An 18,613-nucleotide genomic window follows, 5' to 3' on the forward strand; every position below is an offset into this window, starting at 1 on the left:
AGAATGTGGAACACGCTACCATAAGGAGTAGGTCAAGCAAATAGCATAGATGCTATTAAGGGGACGCTAGATAAGCACATGAGGGAGAAAGGAATAGAGGGATATGCTGACAGGGTTAGATGAAGAGGGGTGAGAGGAGGCTCATGTGGAGCATAAACACTGACATAGGCTAATAGCCCGAATGTTTCTGTGCTGTAGACTCTCAGAGCACACCGATAATAGTTCTTATACATCCTATTAAAATCATAAAACCAATGCAATCTGATAACTCTTGAGTCTCCGTGCTCTACAGCAATCCCACAAACACACCTCCTGTCTCTTCCATTTGTATTTTACACACATATCTTGCTGCAGTAACATTTATTTATGTATTCTGGTCTATTGCATTCATTATTATTTGACTTTAAAGTGACAGTATCGTTTGGGAAGTTCTGCTGTGCCATCAATCTTGTTGGATGAAGCTTTATACAATATTAATAACTTTACCAGTTGACAAAGATGGCAAGCACCTTAAGATCCCTAGTCTATGATGCAGACCAGATAGTATAATTTAAACTCTGAATAATGTTGATCAGTTCTAAAGCTATGCAATTAATAGAAGATTAAGATGATAAGCATTTCCAAATCATAGCCCGAAGCTCTCAGAGATGCATGTGTACCTAATGGCTGTGGTTTAAACCTGAAATAGTAAAACATTAAGAGGTGGTGGTGGGGGGCGGGGTGGGGGGGGGGGAATTTTAACCCTCAAAGGACAGGCAGCGGGGATGGGTAGGCATGACGGGCGGTTAAAAATACAAAATTAGGAAACCCGACCCCAAACTTTCCAAAGTCCCCATTTCTGCCTTTAACGGAGGTGGGTTGGGGGGCAGGCGACCAACATATTCTCCAGCAATGATCTGGTCATTATAATATTTTAATGAGGCTGCGTGCCTAAGATTTTATCTCTCTTGCAGAATTAATGCTGCCGGATGGGTTTCCCGGACTTTGGAAAACCCGGCTGCTGAAGGGAAGTGAGAATGGCTGGATGAAATAGGTAAGTGCCTTTCCAGCACTGTGGGCCAAGAACATAAGAACATAAGAAACAGGAACAGGAATAGGTCATACGGCCCCTCAAGCCTGCTCCACAATTCAATAAGATCATGGCTGATCCGATCATGGACTCAGCTCCACTTCCCCGTCCGCTCCCCATAACCCCTTATCCCCTTATCATTCAAGAAACTGTCTATTTCTGTCTAAAATTTATTCAATGTCCCAGCTTCCACAGCTCTCTGAGGCAGCGAATTCCACAGATTTACAACCCTCTGAGAGAAGAAATTCTTCCACATCTCTGTTATAAATGGGCGGCCCCTTATTCTATCATGCCCTCTAGTTCTAGTCTCCCCCATCAGTGGAAACATCCTCTCTGCATCCACCTTGTCAAGCCCCCTCATAATCTTATACATTTCGATAAGATCTCCTCTCATTCTTCTGAACTCCAATGAGTAGAGGCCCAACCTACTCAACCTTTCCTCATAAGTCAACTCCCTCATCCCCAGAATCAACCAAGTGAACCTTCTCTGAACTGCCTCCAAATCAAGTATATCCTTTGGTAAATACGGAAACCAAAACCAAGAGGAGGCGGAGTGATTCCCCTGGCTTCCCAAACTTACCTGGTTCCATCTCTTTGTTTGGACCCCTACCCAAGATCGGACCCCCCAATGCCCGACTCCCCCCCCCCCCGATGCCCGACTCTCTCCCCCTCCGATGCTCGACTCTCTCCCCCCCGATGCCCGACTCTCTCCGCCCCCCGATGTCTGACTCTCTCCCCCTCCGATGCCCGACTCTCTCCCCCCGATGCCCGACTCTCTCCCCCCCGATGCCCGACTCTCCCCCCCTTTTCCCAACCCCCCCGATGCCCGACTCACTCCTCCCCCCGATGCCCGACTCCCCCCCGATGCCCGACTCTCTCTCCCCCCGATGCCCGACTCTCTCTCCCCCGATGCCCGACTCCCTCCCCCCCCGATGCCCGACTCTCTCCTCCCCCCGATGCCCGACTCTCTCTCCCTCCGATGCCCGACTCTCTCCCCCCCCCCCGATGCCTGACTCCCGCTGATGTCCCACTCCCTCCTGATGTCGCATTGTCCCCTGATTCCTCCACCCCCACGGAAGTCTGACTCCACCACCCCACCCCCTGCCTCCTCCGATGTCTTGGGATTAAATAAATGCAGACTGTCATAATCTGCAGGCAGTACACCATGGTGAATGTGGAGCTTATGAGGAACATAAAATTGTATTCAACACGCTTCTTTGGAGAGAATTGAGTGAAGATAAAAAATCGTATCACCACTGATCTCTTAACAAGATCCCCACCGATATTGTTTTCCAGTCAATGCCAGACTACTTAAGAACCCAGCTAAGAGAGCCCTATACAGCCAGCACCTCACAGCTAACCTGGCGTGCCTTGACGACCCCAGAGACAGAGAATGCCCACAGCGCTTGGTCTGCCCTCCAGGCCTCCATAACCAGTGCCTGAAAAGAGACACTCGGTCACTCGACCAGGAAACACCAAGATTGGTTTGATGAGAATGATCAGGAGATCCAAGAGCTAATAGATCGCAAGCGCAGAGCATTTCTGACCCTTAAGCAACAACCCAACTCCGAGCAGCAAAGCAGCATTACAGATGCCTCAAGGCTGAGTTCCAACAAAAAACCCGGGATCTAAAGAACAGGTGGTGGATGGAGAAAGCACAGGAGATACAGCAGCTGGCCGACAACAATGATGTGCGAGGATTCATCATCGCAGTCAAGGCCACCTACAGTCCAAACTCCCAAGGCCCCACCCCATTGCTGGCCAAGAGCAAGGAAACACTCATCAAGGACTCCGAGGCAGTCAGGGCCCGTTGGAAGGAGCACTTCGAAGATCTCCTCAATCGAGACTCTGCCTTTGACTCGAGTGTCCTCGACTCCATCCTGTAGCATGCGACCCGCCACCACCTCAGTGAGACCCCAACACTGTACGAAGTAGAAAAAGCCATAAGACAGCTTAAAAACAGCAAGGCTATGGGTGCGGACAGAATCCCTGCTGAGGCACTGAATTATGATGGAGAGGCACTGCTGGCGCGAATACATGACCTCATCTCTCTCATCTGGAGGGAGGAGAGCATGCCGGGAGATCTCAGAGATGCAGTGATCGTGACCATGTCCGACTGCGGCAACTTCAGCGGAATCTCCCTGCTATCAGTCACTGGGAAAGTCGTCGCTAGAGTCCTCCTCAACCGTCTTCTTCCCGTGGCCGAGGAACCCCTCCCGGAGTAACAGGGTTCCCTACAGGGCACAACGGACATGATTTTTGCAGCGCGACAGCTGCAGGAAAAATGCAGGGAACAGCACCAGCCCTTATACATGGCCTTCTTCAACCTTATAAAGGCCTTTGACACTGTCAACCGCGAGGGTCTATGGAGCGTCCTCCTCAATTTTGGATGCCCCCAAAAGTTCGTCACCATCCTCCGCCTGCTCCATGACGACATGCAGGCCCTGATCCTTACCAACGGATCCATTACAGACCCAATCCATGTCCGGACCGGGGTCAAACAGGGCTGCGTCATCACCCTAACCCTCTTCTCAATCTTTCTCGCCGCCATGCTCCACCTCACAGTCAACAAGCTCCCCGCTGGAGTGGAACTAAACTACAGAACCAGTGGGAACCCTGTTCAATCTGCGCCGTCTCCAGGCCAGGTCCAAGACCACCCCAATCTCTATTGTCGAACTACAGTACATGGACGACGCCTGAGTCTGCGCACATACAGAGGCTGAACTCTAGGACATAGTCGTTGTATTTACTGAGGCATACGAAAGTATGGGCCTTATGTTAAGACAAAGGTCCTCCACCAGCCTGTCCTCACTGCACAGCACTCCCCCCAAGTCATCAAGATCCACTGCATGGCCCTGGACACCGTGGACTACTTTCCATATCTTGGGAGCCTCCTATCAACAAGGGCAGGCATTGACGAGGAGATCCAACACCACCTCCAGTGCGCCAGTACAACCTTCGGCCGCCTGAGGAAAAGACTGTTTGAAGACCAGGCCCTCAAAACTGCCACCAAGCTCATGGTCTACAGGCTGTAGTAATATCTGCCCTCCTGTATGGCTCAAAGATATGGACCATGTACAGCAGACACCTCAAGTTGCTGGAGATGTCTCCGCAAGATCCTACAAATTCACTGTGAGCATAGGCGCACAACATCAGCGTCCTCGTCCAGGCTAACATCCCAGCATTGAAGCACTGACCACACTCGATCAGCTCCGCTGGGCAGGCCACATAGTTCGCATGCCAGACACGAAACTCGCAAAGCAATTGCTCTACTTGGAACTCCTTCACGGCAAACGAGCCAAAGGTGGGCAGCAGAAATGCAACAAGGACACCCTCAAAGCCTCCCTGATAAAGTGCGACATCACCACTGACACCTGGGAGTCCCTGGCCCAAGACCGCCCTAAGTGGAGGAAATGCATCCGAGAGGGCGCTGAGCACCTCGAGTCTCAACGCTGAGAGCGTGCAGAAATCAAGCGCAGGCAGCGGAAAGAGCGTGCGGCAAACCAGTCTCACCCACCCCTTCCCTCAACGACTATCTGTCCCACCTGTGACAGATTCTATGGCTATCATATTGGACTGTTCAGCCACCAAAGAATTCACCGGTCGTGGAAGCAAGTCTTCCTCGATTCCGAGGGACTGCCGATGATGATGATGATGGTATCTAAATGACTCATGTTGTTAATTCACTTAAGCAGTGTGCTCACAGTAAAATTTACCACACAACTTTTGTTATTGTGTGTGGACTGCATCAGTATGCTCCCGTCTTAGAGATGCACTCTTGGGAACTGTTGTGTTTTTACTCGATTTGTTTGTTACACGAACCCTCACCAATTGGACCCGAAGGGAGCTATTCACAGTTGCCGTAAAAATGCTGGTTTGTGATACCATTTTGAGAGTTGCTATAAAGGGCACAGTTAGTTGCACTGCTCCTATTTCAGTTAGTCTGTTCATTTACATACACAACATAATATGGCGACGAGGATGGATCAAATTAACCTCTCTACCACGCGCCCCCCTCCGCCCCGCCTTTCCTCTCCACACCCGGGGACCCTCCAATTCCGTGGTCGAGATGGATAAAAAGCTTTTCTACGTACATCACGGCGAGTGAGTTAGACGGCAACAACGTAACACGAGCTCGCTGCCGTACAATACTTATCCACTGCTTCTGCACCGAAGGCCAACGCATCTTTAGCCAAATTTAAGACACGGAGTCCTACGACAAAGCGTAAGCGCCCTAGACAAATATATTGGGCCAAAGACAATATCATGATGGAGAGATATAAATTTCGTCAAAGGGGGCAAGGGAACGGTGAACCAATCAAACAGTATATCATTTCATTAACTGAACTGGCCGCTACGTGTAACTTTGAAGCACTCATAGAGGAAATGATCAGGGATCAAATTATTGAGAAAACAATGATCCCCACATTTGAGAATGCTTGCTAATAGAGGATGATAAATTGACATTGGACAAGGCAACTAATTTGGCCATCCAAATCGAATCAGCTCTTTCCGATTCAAAAGCAATCAGATCCCCTGCTCTCCCTGTGCAGCAGACTGCAACTACAGCCCATGTGCAAGGCATTCGTCCAAAGTGGAAATCACAGCAGAGACCCAGGACTAGTAATAAGCCACCCACTACAGATCCCCACTGCTTTAACTGTGGAGACAAATCACATTCAGCGAGGAGTCCTAACTGCCCTGCACAAAATGAACCATTTTGCTAGTGTCTGTCGCTCATCGCAGCATATTCAACATGTGGACAACCCTGATAGTGATGAACCCAGTATGGTTTACACCATTAGTGACATTTCGCACATCGGTTTAGGCAAATTCAAGGACTGTGAGGTAAACATTGATGGTACGCCCATCTGCCTCCTCATTGATCTTGGAGCCAAAGTCTCCATATTGAGCGAGGCTGTGTACAAAACCCATTTCATGCATTGTCAACTGCAGCCCGCAACTTCCACTCTACATGCATACTCCGACTCCAAAATTGAAGTACTTGGGGTCATATCTGTCCCGATATACTGCAAGGACATAACATTGGAGAACTTTTCCTTTCATGTCGTGAAGGGATGAAGCCTCATGGGTGTTGACCTTTTTGACAAGCTTGGGTTCAAAATTTACGACCCAACCGGCACACCTGTGTACAAGGTGGACTTTGACAAGCAGTATCCCTCAATCTTCACAGGGTTTGGAGTGACAACAAAATTCTTCCATCATCCCCGCATTGACCCTTCCGTCAAACCGGTTACGCAGCGACGTCGCCGTCTCCCATTCGCGGCTCGCGACCAAGTATCCGCAGAATTAACGCGACTCGAATCTCAGGGAATCATTGAGAGCATCGACTCCTCATCCTGGATCTTGAACTTAGTCATTGCTTGGTGTAAAAATGAGGAGATCCGCCTATGCATAGACCTGAAAGAGGTCAACAAGATCATCATCCTCGACAAGTACCTCCTTCCTACCATCGACAAACTATCTTCAGAATTCCACAGCTCAATAGTTTTTATGAAACTCGACATGCACTGCAGTTACCTGCAAATACCCCTAGTGGAGGACAGCAAATCGCTCATGGCATTCACAACACATGATGGTCTGTATCAGTATCAACGCATGCCCTACAGACTATCTTCTGCACCAAGTGCATTTCAGAAGATTGTCAATACTAGGTTATCAGGGAGCTCTCAATCTGCTTGATGATATTATTGTCCATGGACGGACAATGAAAGAACATGATCAGTGACTTCATGTAGTTACGGCTAGACTTGCTACACATAACATTGCACTTAATGCCGATAAATGTACATTCACTGCTGGAGAAATAAATGTTTTGGGCTACAGAGTCACAACACAAGGTGTCATGCAGACGCTTGACAACATTGACGCGATCCAGTGAATGCAGAAGGCTACCAACGTCAAAGAACTGTCATCATTCCTCGGCACTTGCAACTTCCACCTGAAGTTCGTCCCGCACTACACGCACATTGCCGAACCACTTCACAAGTTGCTGCGCAAGGACGTCCCTTGGGAATGGACAGATTCCCAGGCTCAGGCATTCACCATGCTTAAGGAGAAAATCGCATCCCCTCCTATCCTCGCGCACTTTGATCTGAATGCCACGCTGTACGTCACCATGGGTTCTGTGCTCTCGCAACGGATTGACGGCCTGGAATGCCCAGTCGCCTTTGCCTCTCACACGCTCTCATCTGCAGAACGTAAATACTCTACAAGGGAACACGAAGCACTCGCTTGCATCTACGCATGTGAACACTGGCACATCTACCTCTATGGGAGGAAATTTATCCTCCATACGGATCATCAACGCTAACTACGCTACTGGCTACAACTGGATCTGGGCACAGACCACTACGAATCAGCCGATGGTCAGATCGCTTTCATCAGTATAACTTCGATGTACAGTGCATCGCTGGCAGTCACAACCACATAGCTGACATGCTCAGCCACTCAACAACTGCTTCGGACTCTGTTCACAGATGACGACACATATATTACATCGATCATCACTCAATCCATCAGAAACCTTGACTCCTGTGACGAACTCAAAACCGAATCACAGTGCGATGCTATGCTCCAGCACATGTGCCTCTTCCTCCAGACTGAGTAGCCTTAGCAAATTTTGGAAGAGCTGAAACTTTCCACAGACCTCGCGATGAATTTTCCATTTGGAACGATGGCTGCCCAGCTCGTGCTGATAGAGCAGTAATTCCGAAGTCGCTTCAACAGCGTGTTCTCTCATTGGCACACGATGGACACCCTGGCATTGTCCGCATCAAGCAGATTCAGTCATGTCCACGATTCAGTTTGGTGGCCTGGGATTGACACTCGCATCAAGGAGTTTGTCTCACCCTGCGAAACATGCAGTCTGAGTGAAAAGGCCACAAATATCTGACCAGCGCCAACGAAGCCCATTCCATGGCCACAAAGACCATGGCAACAACTTCAGTTGGATATCTTCGGTTCAGTTGAAGCAGCTCCACAGCACCAGCATTTCCTTGTTGTAGTACAGGACCTGCATTCCAAATGGCCAGAAATCACGACAACAAGTTCAGTGACATCATCAACGATCGTCACTATTCTGCAGCATATGTTCACGAAGTGGGGCCTCCCAGGGGTCATAATCACTGACAATGGACCACAGTTTGTGTCCGACCAGTTCACGGATTTCCTCACTTGTCAAGCTATCGAGCATCGCCTTACTGCTCGGTACAATCCTCAAAGCAACGGAGGTGTTGAGCGATTTAACCACGTCATCAAAGAGGATTTAAAGCCAACCTCGCAGCAGGCCAAACATTCGACGAAGCGGTTCAAACCATTCTCCGCACCTACCGGTCAACAAACGGGGAAGACACCCGCTGAGCTCAAACCTGAAGCCCAACCTAGCGTGAAGATAACCACACTCGCATCCCAGATTTCGGAACGCCAACGAAAAGCGAAGTCGTACACTGACACAAAATGATTCGCTCAAACTTCCCAACTGAAGAACGGAGATTGGGTCAGAGTTAAGCGCCTAAACCTTAGTCATAAGCTCGCATCTTCACTTTCGCCTCCAAAAGTGATCGGGCAAAAGTTCAGGCCTCACACCTACGAGCTCAATGATGGAACTCGATGGAACGCTTGGACTGATCCCAAATCACAGGCCAACAGATCAGCAGGATGGAACAGAGGCACCTGTAAACCTTGATCAATCACCGCAAGCTCCACGTCTCAACGTATCAGAACACGGCCTGGCTATCTCAAGGACTTTGACTGTTCATAGACTGTGTTTTCAGAACAGGGGTTATATGTTGTGTTCATACTCTGTTTGTGACAGAAACCCTCACTAGACAGGCATTATAACCCTGAGGGAGCTATTCACAGTTGCTGTAAACATGCTGGTTTGGGACACCATTTTGGGGAGTTGCTACAGAAATATAGAAACATAGAAAATAGGTGCAGGAGTAGGCCATTCGGCCCTTCGAGCCTACACCACCGTTCAATAAGATCATGGCTGATCATTCACCTCAGTGCCGCTTTCCTGCTTTCTCTCCATACCCCTTGATCCCTTTAGCCGTAAGGGCCATATCAAACTCCCTCTTGAATATACCCAATGAACTGGCATCAACAACTCTGCGGTAGAGAATTCCACAGGTTAAAAACTCTGTGAAGAGGTTTCTCCTCATCTCGGTCCTAAATGGCTTACCTCTTATTCTTAGACTGTGTCCAGTGGTTCTGGACTTCCCCAACATCGGGAACATTCTTCCTGCATCTAACCTGTCCAGTCCCGTCAGAATTTTATATGTTTCTATGAGGTCCCCTCTCATCCTTCTCAACTCCAGTGAATATAGGCTCAGTCGATCCAGTCTCTCCTCATATGTCAGTCCTGCCATCCCGGGAATCAGTCTGGTGAACCTTCACAGCACTCTCTCAGTCGCAAGAATGTCCTTCCTCAGATTAGGAGACCAAAACTGAACACAATATTCCAGGTGAGGCCTCATCAAGGCCCTGTACAACTGCAGTAAGACCTCCCTGCTCCGATATTCAAATCCCCTAGCTATGAAGGCCAACATGCCATTTGCCTTCTTCACCACCTGCTGTATCTGCATGCCAACTTTCAATGGCTGATGTACCATGACACCCAGGTCTCGTTGCACCTCCCCTTTTCATAATCTGCTGCTAATCAGATAATATTCTGCCTTTGTGTTTTTGGCACCAAAGTGGATAACCTCACATTTATCCACATTATACTGCATCTGCCACGAATTTGCCCACTCACCTAACCTGTCCAAGTCACCCTGCAGCCTCTTAGCATCCTCCTCACAGCTCACACTGCCACCCAGCTTTGTGTTATCTGCAAACTTGGAGATATTACAGTCAATTCCTTCATCTAAATCATTGATGTATATTGTAAATAGCTGGGGTCCCAGTACTGAGCCCTGCGGCACCGCACTAGTCACTGCCTGCCATTCTGACAAGGACCCGTTTATCCCGACACTCTGCTTCCTATCTGCCAACCAGTTCTCTAGCCACGTCAAAACATTACCCCCAATACCATGTGCTTTAATTTTGCACACCAATCTCTTGTGTGGGACCTTGTCAACAGCCTTTTGAAAGTCCAAATACACCACATCTACTGGTTCTCCCTTGTCCACTCTACTAGTTACATCCTCAAAAAATTCTAAAAGATTTGTCAAGCATGATTTCCCCTTCATAAATCCATGCTGACTTGGACCGATCTTGTCACTGCTTTCCAAAAGCGCTGCTATTTCATCTTTAATAATTGATTCCAACACTTTCCCCACTACTGATGTTAGGCTAACCGGTCTATAATGCCCCATTTTCTCTCTCCCTCCTTTCTTAAAAAGTGGTGTTACATTGGCTACCCTCCAGTCCATAGGAACTGATCCAGAGTCGATAGACTGCTGGAAAATGATCACCAATGCATCCATTATTTCTAGGGCCACTTCTTAAGTACTCTGGGATGCAGACTATCAGGCCCTGGGGATTTATCGGCCTTCAATCCCATCAATTTTCCGAACACAATTTCCTGACCAATAAGAATTTCCTTCAGTTCCTCCTTCTCACTAGACCCTCGGTCCCCTAGTATTTCCGGAAGGTTATTTGTGTCTTCCTTCGTGAAGACAGAACAAAAGTATTTGTTCAATTGGGCTGCCATTTCTTTGCTCCCCATTATAAATTCACCTGATTCTGACTGCAAGGGACCTACATTTGTCTTCACTAATCTTTTTCTCTTCACATATCTATAGAAGCTTTTGCAGTCAGTTTTTATGTTCCCAGCAGGCTTCTTCTCATACTCTATTTTCCCCCTCCTAATTAAACCCTTTGTCCTCCTCTGCTGAATTCTAATTTCTCCCAGTCCTCAGGTTTGCTGCTTTTTCTGGCCAATTTATATGCCTCTTCCTTGGATTTAACACGATCCTTAATTTACCTTGTTAGCCACGGTTGAGCCACCTTCCGCGTTTTATTTTACTCCAGACCGGGATGTACAATTGTTGACGTTCATCGATGTGATCTATAAATGTTTGCCATTGCCTATCCACCATCAACCCCTTAAGTATCATTCACCAGTCTATTCTAGCCAATTCATGTCTCATACCATCAAAGTTATCTTTCCTTAAGTTCAGGACCCTAGTCTCTGAATTAGCTGTGTCACTCTCCATCTCAATAAAGAATTCTACCATATTATGGTCAATGTTCCCCAAGGGGCCTCGCACAACAAGATTGTTAATTAATCCTTTCTCATTACACATCACCCAGTCTAGGAAGGCCAGCCCGCTAGTTGTTTCCTCAACATATTGGTCTAGAAAACCATCCCTAATACACTCCACGAAATCCTCCTCCACCGTATTGCTACCAGTTTGGTTCGCCCAATTTATATGTCGATTAAAGTCGCCCATGATAACTGCTGTACTTTTATTGCATTCATCCCTAATTTCTTGTTTGATGCAGTCCCCAACCTCACTACTACTGTTTGGTGGTCTGTACACAACTCCCACTTGCATTTTCTGCCCTTTGGTATTCCGCATCTCTACCCATACAGATTCCACATCATCCAAGCTAATGTCCTTCCTTACCATTATGTTAATTTCCTCTTTAACCAGCAATGCTACCCCACCTCCTTTTTCTTTCTGTCTATCCTTCCTGAATGTTAAATACTCCTGGATGTTGAGTTCCCAGCCTTGGTCACCTGGTTCTGACTGCAAGGGACCTACGTTTGTCTTCACTAATCTTTTTCTCTTCACATATCTGTGATGTCTGTAAGTGCTGTAAGCTTCTAATGCTTGTAGCTCGATACTGTGGATGTGGACATATTGTGTACTGCAGCTGCAGAGTTATAATAAACAGACAGGCAGCTTCTGGTAGCTTCCGGACAGAGAGCCTGCCATCTTAAGAAGCTGTGTGTGTGTGGTCTGTGAAGATATCACAATATCTATAGAAGCTTTTGCAGTCAGTTTTTATGTTCCCAGCAAGCTTCCTCTCATATTCTATTTTCCCCCTCCTAATTAAACCCTTTGTCCTCCTCTGCTGAATTCTAGATTTCTCCCAGTCTTTAGGTTTGCTGCTTTTTATGGCCAATTTATATGCCTCTTCCTTGGATTTAACACTATCTGGAGCCATGTCTTCGTAATGCCAATTATATCATATTCGTTAATAGCTGCCTGCGCAGTTAATTCGTCCTCCTTATTACGAATACTCCTCGCATTGAGGCACAGAGCCTTCAGGTGTGTCTTTTCAACACACTTTGCCCCTTTCGAATTTTGCTGTAAATTTTGCCTTGGGTTTCTCTGCCCTCCACTTTTACTTTTCTTCTTTCTATCTTTTGCTTCTGCCCCCATTTTACCTCCCTCTGTCTCCCTGCATAGGTTCCCATCCCCCTGCCATATTAGTTCAAACCCTCCCCAACCGCACTAGCAAGCACTGCCCCTCGGACAATGGTTCCGGTCCTGCCCAGGTGCAGACCGTCTGGTTTGTACTGGTCCCACCTCCCCCAGAACTTGTTCCAATGTCCCAGGAATTTGAATCCCTCCCTCCTGCACCACTCTTCAAGTCACGTATTCATCTGAGTTATCCTGCAATTCTGACTCTGACTTGCACGTGGCACTGGTAGCTATCCTGAGATTACTACCTTTGAGGTCCTACTTTTTAATTTTTACTCCTAGTTCCCTAAATTCAGCTTGTTGGACCTCATCCCATTTTTTTTACTTCTAACATTTTTGCACCATGACAACTGGCTGTTCACCCTCCCACTCCAAAATGTCCTGCAGCCGCTCCAAGACATCCTTGACCCTTGCACTAGGGAGGGAACATACCATCCTGGAGTCTCGATTGCAGCAGCAGAAACGTCTATAAAGGACACAGTTAAGTTACATTGCTTCCGTTTCAATTAGTCCATTTATTTACACACACAACAGGAACAAAAACATTTCTGCACTCATGGATCTATAATACACAGAAATGCAATGAACTTTTAAAAATCATTTGATGGCAGAAAACATTTTAATAAAGATGTCAGAGCCTGGATATTCCTGCCAGTTTAAGTGCTTACAGAATCGGATTTGTGCATGCAGAGGCCAGAAAGTCATGAGTTCCTGAGCTTGTTTGCTTTCTGCCCATTCAGCACTGTGTGTGAAATCCCTGCTCTAGTTCCCTACCCATGCACATTTTCTCGCATAGCACGTGTGAGACCTTCATCAGCATTGCAAATCTCCTGATAAATATTGCTTACAGATGGAGCCTGTCATTTTCCTATTTTCGCTGCTTGTGCATTACATTAATCTTTCCCATTTTAAATGGGTATTAAAGGCCAGCATGATTGTTACATGTAGGTAACTGGTCTCTTAAAGCTGCGCTCTTTCATTTTCTTTTCACTGCCACACAGGTATAGGTTATGGAGATTACTTTCAGTACCCCCCTCTCACTGGCTTTAACGGAGATAGATGAAAAGGGGCTGACAGGATATCAGATTTCACCGGTGGCTCACTGGCCACAACTTCCAATATGCCACCAAACTCTTCCACAGGCCCAACTACCAGGAGCACTGCCTCCACAATGTCTGGGTCAGCAAGGAGGGATTACTGAGCAGTACCATCTACTTACAGGAGACCTGCAGCCAACCTCCACCACAACGAGGGCACTGCCAGTTCTATTCGAGGTGGCTATGGCCCTCAACACATATGCTTATGCCTTCTTCCAGGCCAGTAGGGAGACATTTGCAGTATTGAGTTTGCAATCCACAGATATCGCATTGCTCTCAACAGGTATATCAAACAGGTGACAGATACATTGTTCAGCAGTGCCTGTTCTATTGAACAGCAACAATAAAATGCCACAGCTGCTTAATTTCACTCCACTGCTGCATTTCCCAAAGTACTGGGGTCATTGAACATACTCATCTCCAACCTCCCTTTCCTCTCCAAACTCCTTGTATGTGTTGGGGCCGAAATTCATCCTTCCAATAAGGCCAATTACCGATGGAATGATGCGGCCAAGCGGCGAAATCGAATGGCCGCCGATTTGTGGTTGAATGGCTGCCACCAGCAAAATTCAGCAGAGGGATTTTCTGGCAGTCCCCACTTCCACCCCGCCACTGCCGAGCGGCTTTAAGTGCATCATCAGTGTGCCCACCGCCGGGACCCCTCACCTCCAGCAAAATTCAGACCCAAAAATCTAATATCTGCCGAGCGATGCCCCCCGACAGCTTTTCCTATTGGTGCACCTTGTATTCTGTCTGTGAGCTCTGGCTGTGCGGCGGCCATTAAAGGTAAGGGCCCAATGCTGTGGCTGCCATTTTATTTTTTTGGCCAGCTGAACTCCATGTCGGCTAGACTATTGTGCTCCCTGTTTCGGCCGCCAATAAGCAGCCTGGCACCCCCTCTTGGGTGCTAGGCCGCTGGCCCGGCCGAAACCCTACCTGGTGGCCCAGTGGCCGATCCTAAATAATCGCTGCTTGTCTCCCCTTTGAGTTAAGGGGAGAGAGTAATGATGCAGACGCGCAACGATGTCATCACCGCTCCACTGCTGACAGCGGCGAAGAATCTATCCCGCCTCCACTTCCGCCCCTCAACAGCACTTACTGCCACACTTCTGCCCCATTATGACCTACTTCCTGGCCGCTTCACAAAAAAGCACAAAGAGCTGAATATCGATCAAGAGTCAACCTCATCCTACCCAGCAGTGATAACACTTAAAAAACGGTAAGTGTGCCAGGTTTTTGGTGGGCCTGAATTTCGGCCCCGTTGTCTCCTCCCAAATCCGTGCCCATCTTTCCCGGAACTCCGTGTTTGAATCCCCCCAATCAGGTTACCGCCCCTGCCACAGTACCGAAATGGCTCTCATCAAACTCACAAATGACATTCTTTGTGACTGAGGCAAAGGTAAACTATCCCTCCTCGTCCTTCTAGATCTGTCTGCAGCCTTTGACACGGTTGACCACACCATCCTCCTCCAATGCCTCGCCACTGTGATATATTCATAGAGCACAGCACACACAGCTTCCTACATGGCAGGCAACTCTCTCGGAAGCCTCCGGAAATCTACTTGGTTCTGTTTAATTATTAACTGTGTAATTGCAGTACACAATACGTCGACATCCACAGTGTGGAGCTACAAACATTACAAGCTTACAGACATTACACTTCTCCCTCCTTAACGAAGAAGTTATTATAACAAACACCATTCATAACTTTCATGTTTATACATAACACAGGATATAAACTTATTTTTTTTCCTTATTTACAAATTTAACTTGACCACTTGTTTTCTGTTTCGAGGAGGATACCTTCGCTTTCGAACAGGACCTTCCAAACATGGTGTTGATTTCACACTCATTTGAGGCTCATCCTGAGGAATGTTTTCCTCCACGGAATTTCCTTGATTTTCATTTGAACTCACTCTAACTTCAGGCTCTTTGATTTCCTGACTCGGACTCAGACTTTCATTCTGATTCTCTTCTGGATTTGTTTCCAGTACATTGGATTTAGGATATGCTACTGGTGTATCAAAACTATCTGATGAGTCAGAAATAATTGAATCATTCCCACCTTCAACTCCTTCCATGTCTGCAGGTAAAATATGATCAATATGAACAAACCTAACCTGTCCATTATCAAACATCTTTACCAAATATGTGCGAGGACTACATATCTTCACCACTCTTCCTGGTAACCACTTTAACCATTTATGGTGATGGTTCTTCACTCTCACCTTCTGGTTTAATTTCACACTTCTCTCTTTTACTTTACCTCTATCATGATTCTCTTTTTGTCTTAATTGTGTCTCTTCTACGGACTGTGCCAAATTTGGCTTTAACAACGAGAATCTGGTTCAAGGCTGTTGTTTGAGAAACAACTCTGCTGGTGTTCTACCAGTAGTTGTCTGAGGAGTATTTCGACATGTAATCAAAAAATTAGCCAATTTGTGATCCAATGACAACTGTCGTTTCCTTGGATTTGGACCTAACATTTGTTTTATGAGGGCGCGTATGACAATTTGTACAGTGCGCTCTGCTGCACCATTCGAAACAGGATGGTATGGTGCAACCTTGGTATGTTTCACACCATTTTTGCTCGTGAATTGTGCAAATTCTTCTGAACGAAATTGTGGTCCATTATCCGAAACAATCTCTTCAGGGAGGCCACATGAAGAAAATAATTTTCCTAAAATGTCCAATGTTTTACTTGTTGTTATTTTCCACATTGGAAATACCTCAACCCACTTCGAACGGCTATCAATCACAATGAACAATTGTTGTCCTTCTAACTCAGCAAAATCAATATGTAGCCTTTGCCACACCCTGGGAGGCCATTTCCATGGCTGTAATGGTACTGGTGGTGGTTGGTGCTTACCGATTGACACGTCGTACAGTGACTCACGATGTACTCGATATCTTTATCAAAACCTGTCCACTATAAATAACTGTGTGCAAAACTCTTGGTCAAGCACATTCCCAGGTGCTGGTCATGGAGGTCTCCTAATAATTTGGACCTGAATTTATTTCATATAACCACTCTTGCACCCCACATGATACAATCTTTATCGACTGATAATTCATTCCTACGAATGAAGAATGGATATGTATCTTTGTCTGTTACCTGGTTTGGCCATCCATTTGCAATATACTCATACACCTTTGACATCACTGGATCACATTTGGTTTCTCTACCAATCTCTTCAGCTGTGACTAGCAGTTCATCAATGTATGAAAAATAAAACACTTCTTCCCTATCGGGTGTAACTTGTGATGGGGAAGACAATCTCGACGTTGCATCAGCATTACTGTGATCAGCTGATCATCTGTATTCAATATCATATGTATATGCTGACAAAATCAAAGCCCATCTCTGCATTCGGGCTGCAGCTAATGTTGGAACGGGGGACTTTGGATGGAGGATTGCTGTTACGGTCTTATGGTCCGTAATGATGGTAAACTTACGACCATACAAGTATTTGTGAAACTTCTTGGCCCCAAAAATTAATGCCAAAGCTTCCCTTTCAATTTGCGCATAATTACTCTCACTGGCACTGAGAGTGCGTGAAGCAAAAGCAATTGGTTTCTCCTCCCCACTACCGTGATACATGAGAGATCACTGCCCCAACTCCATACGGAGAGGCATTACATGCTAGCTTAATCTCCTTAGATATGTCATAGTGAACGAACATGGTGCTCTCTACCAATTTGCTTTTACACTCCTTGAATGCTGTATCGCATTCTTTTGACCACTTCCAATGAACCTGTTTTTTGAAAAGTTCATTCAGTGGATGTAATACTGCAGCCAAATTTGGTAGGAACTTCTCATAATAGTTCAAAAGACCCAAGAATGAATGAAGTTCAGTGACATTCCTGGGAGTGGGTGCATTTCTGATTGCATCCAATTTTTCCATGGTTGGATGTAAACCATCTTTGTCTACTCTGTACCCTAAGTACTCCACTGAGTTTTTAAATAACTCAACTTACGAGCAGACACTCGTACTCTGTGCTTCTCTAGCCATTTGAGGACTTCATTCAATATGTTTGTATGAATTTGCCAATTTGGTGCTGAAATTAGTATGTCATCCAAATAACATACTACCCCTTAAATACCTTGCAAAATCTGGTTCATCACCCCTTGAAATATGGCAGGGGCGGAAGACACTCCAAACGGTAGCCTATTAAATTGATATCGGCCTAGATGAGTATTTATAGTCAAACATGACTTGGACTCCTCATCTAGTTCAAGCTGTAAGTAGGTATTCGTAAGATTCAGTTTTGAGAAGATCTGACCACTCATCAGTGTTGTGAACAAATCTTTTATATTCGGCAATGTATTGGGGACATTACCCTCTAGAACCTGGTTTATGGTTACTTTATAATCACCACACAATCTTACCTTACCATTGGACTTAGGTACAACAACAATGGGTGTAGCCCAATTACATCCATCTATCTTACAAATAATGCTCTCAGTCTCTAGTCTTTTGAGTTCTTGCTCAACTTTCTCCTTGAGTGCATATGGTATGGAACGTGGCTTGTTGTAAACCGATCTAGCGTCCTTCTGTACACTGACACTCGCCTTGAAGCCTTGGATCGGACTGCCCGTTTCACAGAACACCTTCGGATACTTCTTGATAACCTCATCCGTTAATGAAAATCTCGCTTCCACACAGAAAATCTTACTCCAATCCAGCTTCAGTGAGGTCAACCAATTACTTCCGAGTATGGCAGACTTGTCTCCTTTCACTACTATTAGAGACATGTTCTGAAATTGATCTTTATATTTCACCGTCACTACTATTAGAGGCAAGTTCTGAAATTGATCTTTATATTTCACCGGTACGGTGATACGACCTACCACAGGAATTTTCTCTCCCGAGTAGCCTCGCAGCTCTATCTTGGATTTCTCCAGTTGGAAAAAATGCAATTTGCTGAGGCATAATGACTCCGGTACTACACTCACGGATGCACCCGTGTCGATTTCCATTGGTATCTTGAATCCCGCAACATCTACGTGGATTTTGATGCTTTCCGAATCATTGTCCGTTAAC

Source organism: Pristiophorus japonicus, chromosome 4, assembly GCF_044704955.1.
Source record: "Pristiophorus japonicus isolate sPriJap1 chromosome 4, sPriJap1.hap1, whole genome shotgun sequence".
NCBI lineage: Eukaryota > Metazoa > Chordata > Chondrichthyes > Pristiophoridae > Pristiophorus > Pristiophorus japonicus.